Raw genomic sequence first — 13,620 nt, 5'->3', positions numbered from 1 at the left:
TTCTTCTGATTGGTTGGTGGTGAGGTAACAGGGTGATATTTCAGGAATCTCAGTCATCAGCCTTCTGGTTCCAGCCAGTCTGGGTCTAGTGCTTGTGGTCTGCATGTAGTCACCATCCTCCACTGGGTGGGGGGCTCTTAGTTTCTGCAGCACAACTCGAAGATATGCATCAGATTGTTATCTGTATCCCTTCAGGAGAAACTGATGATTGAGTCTAATCATTAACTGCTTAAGTCTGCTGTTTGGAACTTGGGTAAGGCTTAGGAAACTAAAGCCTTTTTTCTACCAACAGAAACATGGAGGGACTTCTGTATCCAGAAAGCCCCACAGGGTCCTGCTTGGTTTGAATCCCCCCTTTTCTTTGATAATCCTCAATCCTGAGGGGAACAGAAGCAAGACAAGAAAATGAATAAAGTTTTGGGCAGAGAGATTAATCATAAACTCGGCAGGGGAACTGTTTAAGGGGGACGTGGTTTCGCATACTTATAATTATTGGAATAAACATCTCCTTTTCAGTTCATTGGCTTCTTTTCTTTCCTAAACAATGCCATATATTTGATCTAAGAGACCTGTAAACATTATGAATTGAATTTTTATTTTATATCAGCCACCCAAAAAATTAAAAACTGAGTTTGTCGTTCAGAGAACTGGTCTTGCAACTGTAAGATATGACGAATTCCTTAAAGGTAGAACTAGAGGCTTCTTATTTGGTTCTCACAAAGTCTCACAAAGTCTTCATTAAATTTTGTTTTTCTTTCATGGGCCTTATTTCATTCATTGAAAAATACATTTGGCCTAAACCACAAAATAATTTCCTATACCCACCAATTTTGCCACAGTTCCTATTCCCACCTTTACATCTTGCTGGGTTGTAATGATAGTCTCCATTAGTTTCCCTGCCCAATTTCAGTCTAATTTTCATAAGGTAAACTGTGTCATCCATTTGAAATATTAGTTATATCATGTAAACTCTTAAGTTCAAAATCCTCCAATGACTTCTCATCACACTTAGAATAAAATTACAATTTTAATAAAATCATATAAAAATCTATATAATTTGGCCTGCAGTTAATTCTCCAGTTTCATCTCTTACTCTTCTCTAAATGCACTGCATTAACATGTCAAATACACCCGTTTTAAAGCCTCTGCGCTTCCTCTTCACGCCTCCAGTCATGGATTCATTCATGTGGCTGGTTCTCTGACTTCATTTGCATCTGTGCTATATGCTATCTTCTCAGTAAGAATTTCCTGGCTCCATTACCTAAATTAGCATCCCTTCATACTGGATCTCATTTCTCTGCTATTTTTCTTAATGTCATTTATCACCACATAAAATTATGGTATATGGAATTGTTTATAAGTGTATGGTCTATCTAACAGTAATGTGAGCTTCAAGAAGAGAGAGCCTTCTTCTGTTGCCAGCTGTCTGGCTCTTACCTCAGAGGCATCTGCTACATAGCAAGCCCTCATTAGATGGTGCTTGTCGTATGTAATTCTGATGATAACAAAGTAGTAAGCTTTATTACTACAGTTTTTGTTAGGAAAAAACCCAGAGAGACTGATAGATCTAGGTTGCAGTTCAATGGGAAATCCAAATTTCTGCTATATCAGACTAAAACTATCACCAGTGTCTGTTGATGTTATAGAAAATATATCTATTTCTGGAAATTACACCATTTATCTTTTAATTATATTGGACAGATGCACATCAAAGGAGAGTTTTCTAATGATATTTGGGAAGAAAGTTTTTGATAAAAGAACTTTAACAATCTGTTTATGTTATCCTGTTATTATGTGATAGTAAACTCATTTAAAAGTGTGTACTTTATATTTTGCTAGGTGTTAACATGATAGCTTTTAAAAAGTAGAGTGCCTTTTCTATAAAATTAATTAAATCTGAATTTTCTCTGATATGTAACGGAAAACTATAGCAGAGACACAAAATGTTAGATTTCTTAGGAATGGTAAAATCATTAAGGGCAAAATAAATTAAAAATAAGAGACATAATTATCTATGCTGAAAGATTTCCTTCCCTCCTTTTTCTTAGATAATTTACCTTAGAAAACTTGAAATTGTAAGTTCTCTCTTTGAAATTGTGTGTGTGTGTGTGTGTGTATAAAGCTACTTAGCTAACACAGATGGTCACCCCAACTACCAGATGAAGTTGGGATGCACTGTGTGTGAACAGTGGTAGTGTCAATACCTCTGACTTGAGGACAGGTTATTTATCTTGAGAACGTGTATGTAATGGGTTGTATCTGCTTGACTCTATAAAGGGTGAGATTTCTTTCTGTCTTCACAATCTCTTGGCAATTTGCCTGTAACACATCACATTCTGGTCTAATGCTTTGTTAGGGCTCAGGGGGACAACCCCAAAATATGTCACAATGGCCTATTGATTACTTTGAATTGAAGTTCCTTGAGAAGCAGCCCATCCAGGAAGGAAACTCTGACCCTCTCTGTCCCTCTGAAAGCAAAAAGTAAATTTCTAATGTGAAAGATGCCCTCCCTGCATCTGGAGTAGAAGGACGCCCTTACCACCAGAGAACAAGGAATTCAGGGCCTAGAAGCCTCTATTAACAAACCTTGATTCTTCTTTAATTTACTATCCCAAGCCCAAACTCTGTTTAGATTCTTCGCTAATAAAGCACTCAAAGCCTAAGTTTCTTCAACCTGTCAATTCCTCACACAGTTATTGTTTCTTTGTCTAAAAAGTATAAAATTTTCCCATTTTTTCTTTTTTTTGAATATTTGAATTTTATTTTATTTATTTTTTTATACACCGGTTCTTATTAGTTATCCATTTTATACATATTAGTGTATATATGTCAGTCATAAAAAACCTTCCCATTTTGGTCACTGCTTAAGTCTCATAGAAATGAGACCTCCATGCACACAAATTAAACATTTTTTTCTTTTCTTTTATTAATCTGTCTTGTGTAAACTTTGTTATTAGTCCAGCCACAAGAACCCAAGATGGGTAGGGGGGAAATTTCCCCTCCCAACAGTTTGTTCAATAATAAAAGTGTTGTCTTTCTCTACTACCCTTGTGGAGAGGATTTCTGGGTTGGAAGAAGTTTTTGTCTTTAATTATATTTCAATCTTTTAGTTTTAATTGTATCATTCTATTTGTTAATGTATGGTAAAGCTAAGTAGTGAAAACTGGTAATATTTGGCTCCAAAAATAGACCATCATTTAGCCTGCCTTCCTGGGAAGAGGAACAAAGTCTATATTAACTGAAGTACCTGAATTGATCTCCTATTATTTTTTACCAGATTAATCTCACAGAGGTTAATCATCTCTGTTCAAAGTCAACTTGAGAGACAATTTACTAGATAATTGTACTGGCCTAATATTCAGAGAAGCTGATCTTCTGCAAACTTTTAGGAGCCCCTTCTTTCAATTCCTTTTGCGGTTTGACCAGTCACAAATTATTTTCTTTTGATGTAAATGATGAAAATTCGGAAAGGTAAAAAAAATAGAGAAATTTTTATATAGAACAGGGATAATGAAGAATATCAAAGGTTAGAAGAATATCAAAGGTTAGGTTTGAATCTTTCCCTTTAATGCATGAAAGCATTAGATTGCTTTAAGTGGCCATACATTTACATAATGGCATATTGTGGCATATTACATGGCATATTACATAATGGCATAATGTGGTTTCCCTTTTTTTTTCTAGTTGCTCCAAATAATTGTTTTAGAAATCTTCTGTTATTTAATATCATCCTTTGATGTGATGCTCCTTAGGGATATGTAACATTTGGTAATTTGTGATCTTTGAATCACAAAGACAAATACATTGATAAAGTGTTAATCTCTAGATATCAAAGGAAAAGACAAGTACATTGACTTGATTTCAATCTAAATCTTTCTTGATGTCCCTGTGGTTATGTGGGTTTCCATGGCAATGGAAGTATTTGTAGGAGTAAAGACATAAAATATGTTATTTGGGATCATAAAACCTTTTAAAAATGTTTTCCTTAAATTATTTATTTTTCTTTCTGAATTTGGCTTGTAGATGGAAGAAAAGTGGATGGCTCAACTCTAATTGTGTTGTCGACAACATAGAGCCAATAAAATCCACCTCAGTGCATTTGATTATCAAGCCCTGCTTTATATAGTAATAGAGCAGAATAGCTGGGACAGGAATTCAAGATTCATGGGTATAGTATGGCATAATATACTGGAGAAAAACCATATGATTGGAGAGACTTAGATCCTCCATTTACTTTTACCCACTGTGAACTTGACATCATTAATTAATTGCTCTAAGGTTCAGTGTCTTATCAGCAAAATGGAGATACCTTACTTTTTCTGTTTTTGTAAGAATCAAACACTAAGTACCATGTATACCACATAATAGATGCCTAATAAATGCAATATACCTTGCTGAGTCCACCTGTAAATGTATCAGCTGTCAAAAACTTTATGTTATTTCAAGAATCACAGTGCAAAATAACAACTGAGAAAACCTATTTACTAATTATAATCTAATGGTTCTAAGGGGATAAAGATATTCACTAAATATAATCTGTGAATTGTATGTTCTTTTGTTAAGCTACCCATCAGGCTATCTACTACACACTTGTTATAAGTACTCAGTAATCACTTATTTTTGACTGTCTGGTTGTCTGATATTAATCATGCAAAATGATTACTGTCAGCACCGTTTGCATTTACATAACTAGAGAAATATATAAAATGGTGCATAAAACATTCCTTCTATTAACATTTAATTTTTTGTTTTTTAAAAACATATTATAAATGTTTACAAATTTTTTGTTTAAATTTCCTGCACAATACACAACTATATATAACCAACATAACCAAAGCTCTTTGAAATCTTCAAATATTTTAAAACCACTTTAGGAGAACTTGAAAAATTATTTGCTCCGTTTATTAAGGCAAAGAGACCATTTCCCCTTCCCTCTTTCTAAGTGTATTTCCTTGGGAACATAGTGAAGCTGAGACCTGAGTCTTTAGCCTTTGAAATAGAGAAGAATCTTGTAAGTATTAAGCTCAGTGTATTAGTGTGCTGGGGCTTATTTAACCAAGTACCACAAACTAAGTGGCTTAAAATAAAAGAAACTTATTTTCTTACATTTCTGGAAGCTAGAAGTTCAAAATCAAGCTGTCAGCAGGCCCATGCTTTCTCTGAAGGCTCTAAGAAAGATTTCTTTTTTGCTTCCTCCTAGCTCTTGGTGATTGCCAGCAATTTTGAACATCCCATGTGAACTTGAAAAGAATGTGTATTCTGAACATCTAAGTTATTTGTTTGACTTCTTCCTACAATAAGAAAACTCTCATTTATACATATATGTTCCTTAATATTTTTTAAAAAATGAATCCACATCCTCAGAAAATTGATAGTTTTTGCCCAATTTTAGGAGCTTTACAGAACCTATGTAAACCAGTTGAGAACTGTTTTCTAGATTCAGAACCCGTGTTGCTGATAAAGAAATGGAGACCCATATGTGAACCATTAATTTAAATCAAGTCCTGTTCCATTGTCCTTTCTAGTAACAATGCTATTTATACTCCAGATCAAATGTAGCACCCTGTGATACTTTAGCACTAGAGAGTTTCTTCTAGTTTAGCCTTCATCCATTATAAACACTATTTAGGGGAAAGTAATAGCTAGTCTATTAAACTGTACTATTCACAATATGCTTTCACAAAGAAATTTTACTTTATACATCTTTTTGAATTAGGATGAATGTTTTATTGTTTGTTTTTCTTTAACAAAAAAGGAAATGATGGCTTTAAATGTAACTCCACTAACAGGAATATTAGTAAATAGCAGAGGCTTAATTCAGGTTTGGTCTGCTGACTCTGTCCTAAATTCTGTCCACTGTAGCAGTAGATCCTAATGCTAACCTATTGACCAGCACCTGTCCATATAAAGGTTTTACATATCCTCAGTAAAGAGAGAAAAGCAAACACAAGGGAAGTTTCATAAAGTAAAGGTATATGTTTTCAGAAATGTCCTATGTTTTAAAGTGTTGCCTTTTTTACTTTCATGGTGTTACACATTTTTCCATTATTAAATTTTTATTGTGAATGATATGTATATATGAATTTCTGTGGGTGTATATGTATAAAAGTACATTAACTTATTTTAATGACAAAATACAATGTTGCCAACCTTAAACCTGAGTCTCAGTTTATTGTCTAATTTGGAAAACTGAATCCTGAAGATTATCTCCTACACTACAGATGCCTAGAATTCACTCACTTAACATCAGCCTAATTGGATTATTACCAAGTTTGCTTTTCTCTCTCCTCTTCACAAAAACATCATGTAAGCATTTGACTTTGCCTGACTAAGCTTAAGATGTATAATTTCATGCATAATATTTACCCAGTAAGTCAAGAAATACTGTCAAAATCTGGAACAAATTTGAATTGATGATCTCATTAATTTTCAGTAATCTTAAATTTTAAGTAGTAAGAAACAATGATAATTAAAATAATTCTTGCTAATGAATACCATCTCAGATATTAATTCCCTGTTGCTTGCTTAAAGAAGTTTTTAGCAAATGTCCTGCTATTTATAGATGCTACGTCATTCAGTTTGCAGAGTCAGATATTCTTCTAGCCTTAGCTATTGTCAGTAAAGTCAAATCATATTTTGATCTTATTTGAAGTTTTTAGTCATCTATTCAGAAAATGTTCTCAACTAAGTACATAAAGACGTATACTTCTGCTTTGGATAGCTTTTTAAAAATATGTTCATTAATTTTAGGTATTTTTGAAAACTTGATTTTTGAGCATTATTTTCAGAAGTCTTCTTTATATTAGAAATTTACTTTTATTAAATCAATAAATGTTGAGTTTTGGTCACTTGATTAAAAAATGTATATGACCAAAATGTATAGCCAATATGTAACTTCTTTTTCCTGGTATAGTTTCATTGGCCTGTTTTCCTGTTTGTGTTTCAGCAACTTAACAATTATAGCAATCAAGATTATTATATTGTAACATTCACTTACTCATTCAATAAAATACTGAAAATTCAGTGCTTTTTATTTTTTAAACGTATCTTCAGTCTAGTTAAATGCTGTAGTCAGAATGGACTAAGGTGTGTTTCTTAAAAAGTACAATTCTGTTTTAATCTGAATTAAGGAAGACTTTTTACTTTTTATTTTTTTCTTATAGAAGAACTTAAGCATATACTTTAAATTTCAATAATATGAAACTAATTCCTTTTGTAAGAATTGAGCAATATGCAAGTTAGAATTTATGTAATTTTGAATGTAAAAGGTAAAAACTTCATACACCAAATAAGGCAAAATTGGAGAGGAAAAGTAGATAAATAGTTGTTTTCAGTGAAGATTTTTATTGTTTCCAAATAAAATTTCAATACAAACTAGTTCTCACTGCTCTAGTAAAGGCAGCTTAAATAACATTTTCAATCAATAAGTATAATTGCTAACTGTGCATTTTATAGGGCATAATATATGCTTGAATAGGTAGATTATGATTATGCCACAAGAACCTTCCATGTCTACATTCTTTTTGGGAGTAAATACACAAACCACTGTTAATTGTTACATTATAACGCCTAGCAGAGTTAATTGGACTTAGAAAGGCCAGCTCAGGAGGAGAAGAAAACTCTTAAGAGGCCTGCATAGTTGCTTTGCTCCATGGCAGTAATAGTGACTATCCAACAAGATATAACCTCTTAGAATGTTTGAATGTGATACATACGGAACATGGACAATAGTAATAAGTGATATTCTTGCCCCTTTCTGCCTGGCAAAACCATAAGAGGTTAATTCAGTTCTTTGTTTACTCTAGCTAATGATGGCAGATGTAGAACATACAAATTTACTATCTAGTTTCAATTTAAATCCTTGACTTAACTCAGACGTGTTTAGTACTGCCTGATATTTCTACTACATATATATTATTTAATAATTAATATTAAATAAAATAATAGTAACATGTGAATTAGTCTATTCTCCCATTCTCCTAAAATTCTATTTCACAGCATCACTCTTTTCAAACCCCCATCCCTTCAATATCCTGCTCACTCTCAGCTGAAAAGTTTGTTTCTTATCTCACTTAAAACAAAAGTTGGGGCTTCCCTGGTGGCGCAGTGGTTGAGAGTCCGCCTGCCGATGCAGGGGACACGGGTTCGTGCCCCGGTCCGGGAAGATCCCACATGCCGCGGAGCGGCTGGGCCCGTGAGCCACGGCCGCTGAGCCTGCGCGTCCCGAGCCTGTGCTCTGCAAGGGGAGAGGCCACAACAGTGAGAGGCCCGCGTACCGCAAAAAAAAAACAAAACAAAACAAAAAAAAGTCACCAGAAGAGAACTACAATCCATCAGTGAGGAAACTAAACTGGCATTCAGTCCAGAGACCTCCCCAAACTGTGACTAGGACAAATATATTGTTCCCCCACTACTTTTATTTTTCTAACTCATGTAAATCTGTGAGGACAAAGTCCAGGAATGCCATGACATCTCCTTAGTAATCACAGAATTATATTCCTTTTACTTCTCTGCCCTCTTATTCTTAACAAATGGCTTTTACATTCGACTTTGACTCATGGGCACCAAATGATTGTAGGACTTGCAATCATGACTTGTGAATTCGAAGCAGAAAAAGAAAGGGCAGGGAGAAAAGTACACATCCCTAGCTGAATCACCTCTTTTAAAGCTCTAACCCATTCCCTCCAATTATATTTTATCATCTTCCCATCCTCTTTGAAGTCTGAGTACAGAGCAGCACTAATCACAGCACGATTCTATGTCTAAGGAAGATGGGAAATGGATATTGGATAGGTAACTAGTAATCTCTGTGACAGTCCCCTGCTCCTCAAAATTTTGATTCAAACTGTGAAGTCTCTGAGTGATGTGTAGTCCTTTCCATCTCATGTGGATGCTGTTTTTTCCTGAGGAGAAGGAACATATAATCTGCAAAACAATATATTTGGCCCCATCACACCCAATACACCATAGTAGAGAATGTAGAGACAAATCTCTCTCTCCCACACATGTACACATACACACACATACACACACACACAAACACATACACACAAAACCTTCCCAATCAGAAAAGACAAGATGAGAAAACGCGCACCAGGCACTGGTTCAGAACAATTATCAAAACATTCTCATGAGGACTCACTGACACTTCTTACCGTGGCCGTAAAACAAGGCCTTCACTTTCTGGTTCTCCTCTGTGCATGTGTCTCTTCGTCGTTCAAGTGTTGCTTCATTACCTCTGTGACTCATTCAGAGATGGGCATTGAGGAAAAAGAGGTTTAAGAGAACACAGACTAGTACAGTTTGGGGAGGTCTAGGATTTCTCTAAGGGCTGTATAGTCACATGCACAAGTGTATGTATAGCCCCCCAGGTCTTAGTTGTTTTTTGAAGTTAATACTTTCAGATTCCTGTAAAGTTACCTAGTTCTTTACTTCCAGGCAATTCCTTGGATGAGTAACTATAACCAAGAAATTGTCTAGGTATAACTTTCAAGCACAAAGATTCTTGTGTTCTACTTACTGTGTTCCATTTGTCTTCCCATGCCTGAAGTTGGCAGTTACCCTGCAACCATATAAAACTATAATTAAGTAGATGACATTTTTAATATGGTCATCATCAGTGCACTTAATGTCAATATATGGCAGGGATTATTAGTGGAAGATGGGTTTTTTTTGTTTTGTTTTGTCTTGCAGTACGCAGGCCTCTCACTGCTGTGGCCTCTCCCACTGCGGAGCACAGGCTCCGGATGCACAGGCTCAGCGGCCATGACTCACGGGCCCAGCTGCTGCATGGCATGTGGGATCCTCCCGGACCGGGCACGAACCCTGCCTCGGCAGGCGGACTCTCAACCACTGCGCCACCAGGGAAGCCCAGTGGAAGATGTTTTTAAAAGTCTGGTGGATACACTTTCTCTCCTGCCAAACTTACCTCCCTGCAATAACTGCTTTAAGAGCTTCAGTTTGGGCTACAGAGCAGCAGCAGTTGGCCTTTTCCCCAACTGGCTCCAAATCACAGCACTCTCAGTGATCGTTGATATAAGGGCACAGGCAGAGAGCATCCCCACTATCAGAACAGGATTTCCTTTTATTCTTGCTTACAGCTTAGATAACTTTATCCTGAATTCATATTTTTGTTCAAGAACTTTGCTGAAAACAGCAAAAAGGAGCCATCATATGGAATATTCTAAACATTCCCTACCATTTTCTTTGGTTTTACAGTCTCAGTAAGAATGTAGTCTGTTCTCAAAAATACATCAAGTAATGGTTTGACCAAATGTTTATTATTATTATTATTATTATTATTATTATAATGCCGACTCTATCTTGAACCATGTGAACTCACGTCATGTCTTGTCATCACTTTTGTTCAACCACATTTTAGTTTGTGTTACTACCAACACTTCCAAATTATATCTATTTCAAGAATTGTGTTTAGAAAACATTTTTAAAAGGTGTAAGCAAGTTAGAGGCTTATTTTTCATTCAGGTAAAACATATTTGGAAGAAGACAGTCCACGTCTTCTTTTGGTGACATCATACTTATTAGAGACTAGCAGTGAGTACCTTCCAGTCTCAGTACATCAGAGATACAGGCAGACCTCGTTTTACTGCACTTCCCTTTATTGTACTGCGTCTTCTACAAATTGAAGTTTGTGGCAACCCTGCATCAAGCAAGTCTAGTGGAGCCATTTTTCTAAAGCATTTGCTCATTTTGTGTCTCTTTATCACATTTTGGTAATTCTTGCAATATTTCAAATTTTTTCATTATAATTATATTTGCTTTGGAGATCCATGATCAGTGATATTTGATGTCACTATTGTAATTGTTTTGGGGTGCCACAAACTGAGCCCATTAGAGATGGCAAACTTAATAAATATTTTGTGTGTTCTGACTGCTCCACCAAATGGCTGTTCCCCAGTCTCTCTCCCTCTCCTCAGACCTCCCTATTTCCTGAGACAAAACAATGTTGAAATTAGGCCAGTTAATAACCCTCTAATGACCCCAAGCGTTCAAGTGAAAGGAAGAATTGCACGTCTCTCACTTTAAATCAAAAGCTGGAAATGATTAAGCTTAGCAAGGAAGGCATATCAAAATCTAAGATAGGCTGAAAGCTAGGCCTCTTGCACCTAACAGTTAGCCAAGTTGTGAATGCAAAAGAAAAGTTCTTGAAGGAAATTAAAAGTGCTACTCCAGTGAACACACGAATGATAAGAAATTAAACAGCCTGATGACTGATGCGGAGTTTCAGTGTTCTGGGAAGATCAAAGCCTCGGCAACATTCCCTTAAGCCAAAGCCTAATCCAGAGCAAGGCCTTAATTCTGTCCAATTCTGTGAAGGCTGAGAGAGGTGAGGAAGCTGCAGAAGAAAAGTCTGAAGCTAGCAGAGCTGGGCTCCTGAGATTTAAGGAAAAAAGCTGTCTCCTTAACATAAAAGTACAAGGTGAAGCAGCAAGTGCCAATGTATTGTAGAAGCTGCGGTGAGATATCCAGAAGATGTAGCCAAGATCATTAATGAAGGTGGCTACACACTGAACCACAGATTTCCAATGAAGACTAGACAGCCTTATATTGGAAGAAGATGCCATCTAGGGCTTTCACAGCTGGAGAGGAGGAGTCAGTGCCTGGCTTCAAAGCTTCAAAGGACAGGCTGACTCTCTTATTAGGGGCTAATGCAGCTGGTGACTTGTAAGTTGAAGCCAAAGCTTATTTACCATTCCAAAAATCCTAGGGTCTTTAAGAATTATGGTAAGTATACTCTGCCTGAATGACAGCACATCTGTTTAGAACATGGTTTACTGAATATTTTAAGCACACTGTTGAGACCCACTACTCAGAAAAAAAAAAAAATCGTCTCAAAATATTACTGCTCATCAACAATGCACCTGGTCACCCAAGAGCTCAGATGGAGATGTACAAGATTGATGTTGCTTTCATGCCTGCTAACACAACATCCATTCTGCAGCCCATGGATCAAGGAGTAATTTCAACTTTGAAGTCTTATTATTTAAGAAATGCATTTCCTAAGGCTATAGCTGCCACAGACAGTGCTTTCTCTGATGTATGTGGGCAAAGTAAATTGAAAACCTTCTGGAAAGGATTCACCATTCTAGATGCCATTAAGAACATTTGTGATTCATGGAAAGAGGTCAAAATATCAACATTAATAGGAGTTTGGAAGATGTTGATTCCAGCCTTCATGGATGATTTTGAGGAGTCCAGGATTTCAGTGGAGGAAGTAATTGCAGATATGGTGGAAGTAGCAAGAGAACTAGAATTAGAAGTGGGGCCTAACAATGTGACTGAAATGCTCCAATCTCATGATAAAACATCCACAGATGAGGAGTTGTTTCTTATAAATGAGCAAAGAAAGTGGTTTCTGGAGATGGAATCTTCCCCGGTGCAGATGCTGTGGAGATTGTTGAAATAACAACCAAGTATTTAGACTCTGGCATAAACTTAGTTGACAAAGCATCGATAGGGTTTGACAGAATTTCAAGTGTTGAAAGAAGTTCTACTGGGGCTAAAGTGCTATCAAACAGCAGCATTGCATGCTACAGAGAAATCGTTCATTTAGGGAAGAGTCGATCGATGCAGCAAACTTCATTGTTGTCTTAATTTAAGAAATTGCTACAGCTACCCCAGCCTTCAGTACCCACCACTGTGATCAGTCAGCAGCCATCAACATCAAGACAGTACCCTCCACCAGCAAAAAGATTACAACACAGTGAAGGCTCAGGTGATGATTAACATTTTTTATCAATGAAGTATTTTTTTCACTAAGGTATATACATTGTTTTTTTAGACATAATGCTGTTGCACACTTAGACTACAGAATAGTGTAAACATAACTTTTATATACACTGGGAAAAAAATTTGTATGACTCACTATATTGTGATATTTGCTTTATTGTGGTGGTCTGGAACCAAACCCACAATATCTCCAAGGTGTGCCTGTAGGTGATTCCTGATGGAGCTTCAGTCTACTCTTGCTGTTGTAGAGAAGAAGATAGAAAAATGTGTCAGGGAGAAATTGCTTGTTTCATTGATCACAGACAGTGAATCATACTTACTCTCACTGGCCAAAGCTATTGCAAGAATGGCTGACACATTTAGTTTTAAACTGGAAATATTGTCCAACTTCAGTAATACAAGGATTATTCAGTAATTAAGAAGGGGAGATTGGGTATGGAAGAGATTGTATACTCCCATCATCACATCACTGTGTGTACTGCACATTCCACTTCATCTCCTGCTACTTTGGATGAATATTTAGGCTCTTCATAAAATTTTTTAAAGTATGTTAGCAATATATCTGAGGCAAAATCTTCCCCTTGTACATTCTCTTCTATACTCATTCACATTTGGTACTTAGGAGGTAACTTGTGTGATTTGCCCTCTTTTGAATCATCAAGATTTGCCTCTCTACTAGGTTATTTATATCAGCCTATAAACCTACAACCCTAATGAAATAACTTCTGCTTTAAAACTTTTCTGTTACATAACCATCCTCTACCAGCTAATTCCTCATTTCTTTCTTACACCAAGCTGTCCAATGAGGTGGGTCTTAGCTGTTCAATAAAAAAAAAATTATCAAAAATTCAGTTTCTCAGGTGCACTGGA

The 13,620-nt window shown here is 36.1% G+C and overlaps 1 pseudogene; it reads left to right on the top strand.

Moving 5' to 3' along the window:
- LOC132477440 (tigger transposable element-derived protein 1-like) overlaps positions 1-12,729 on the top strand; it is a 33,730-nt pseudogene extending 21,001 nt beyond the window's left edge.
- The last annotated feature ends 891 nt before the right edge of the window (positions 12,730-13,620 follow it).

Source organism: Mesoplodon densirostris, chromosome 17 (genome assembly GCF_025265405.1).
Source record: "Mesoplodon densirostris isolate mMesDen1 chromosome 17, mMesDen1 primary haplotype, whole genome shotgun sequence".
Taxonomy (NCBI): domain Eukaryota; kingdom Metazoa; phylum Chordata; class Mammalia; order Artiodactyla; family Ziphiidae; genus Mesoplodon; species Mesoplodon densirostris.
This window is presented reverse-complemented; position numbering and strand designations above follow the sequence as displayed.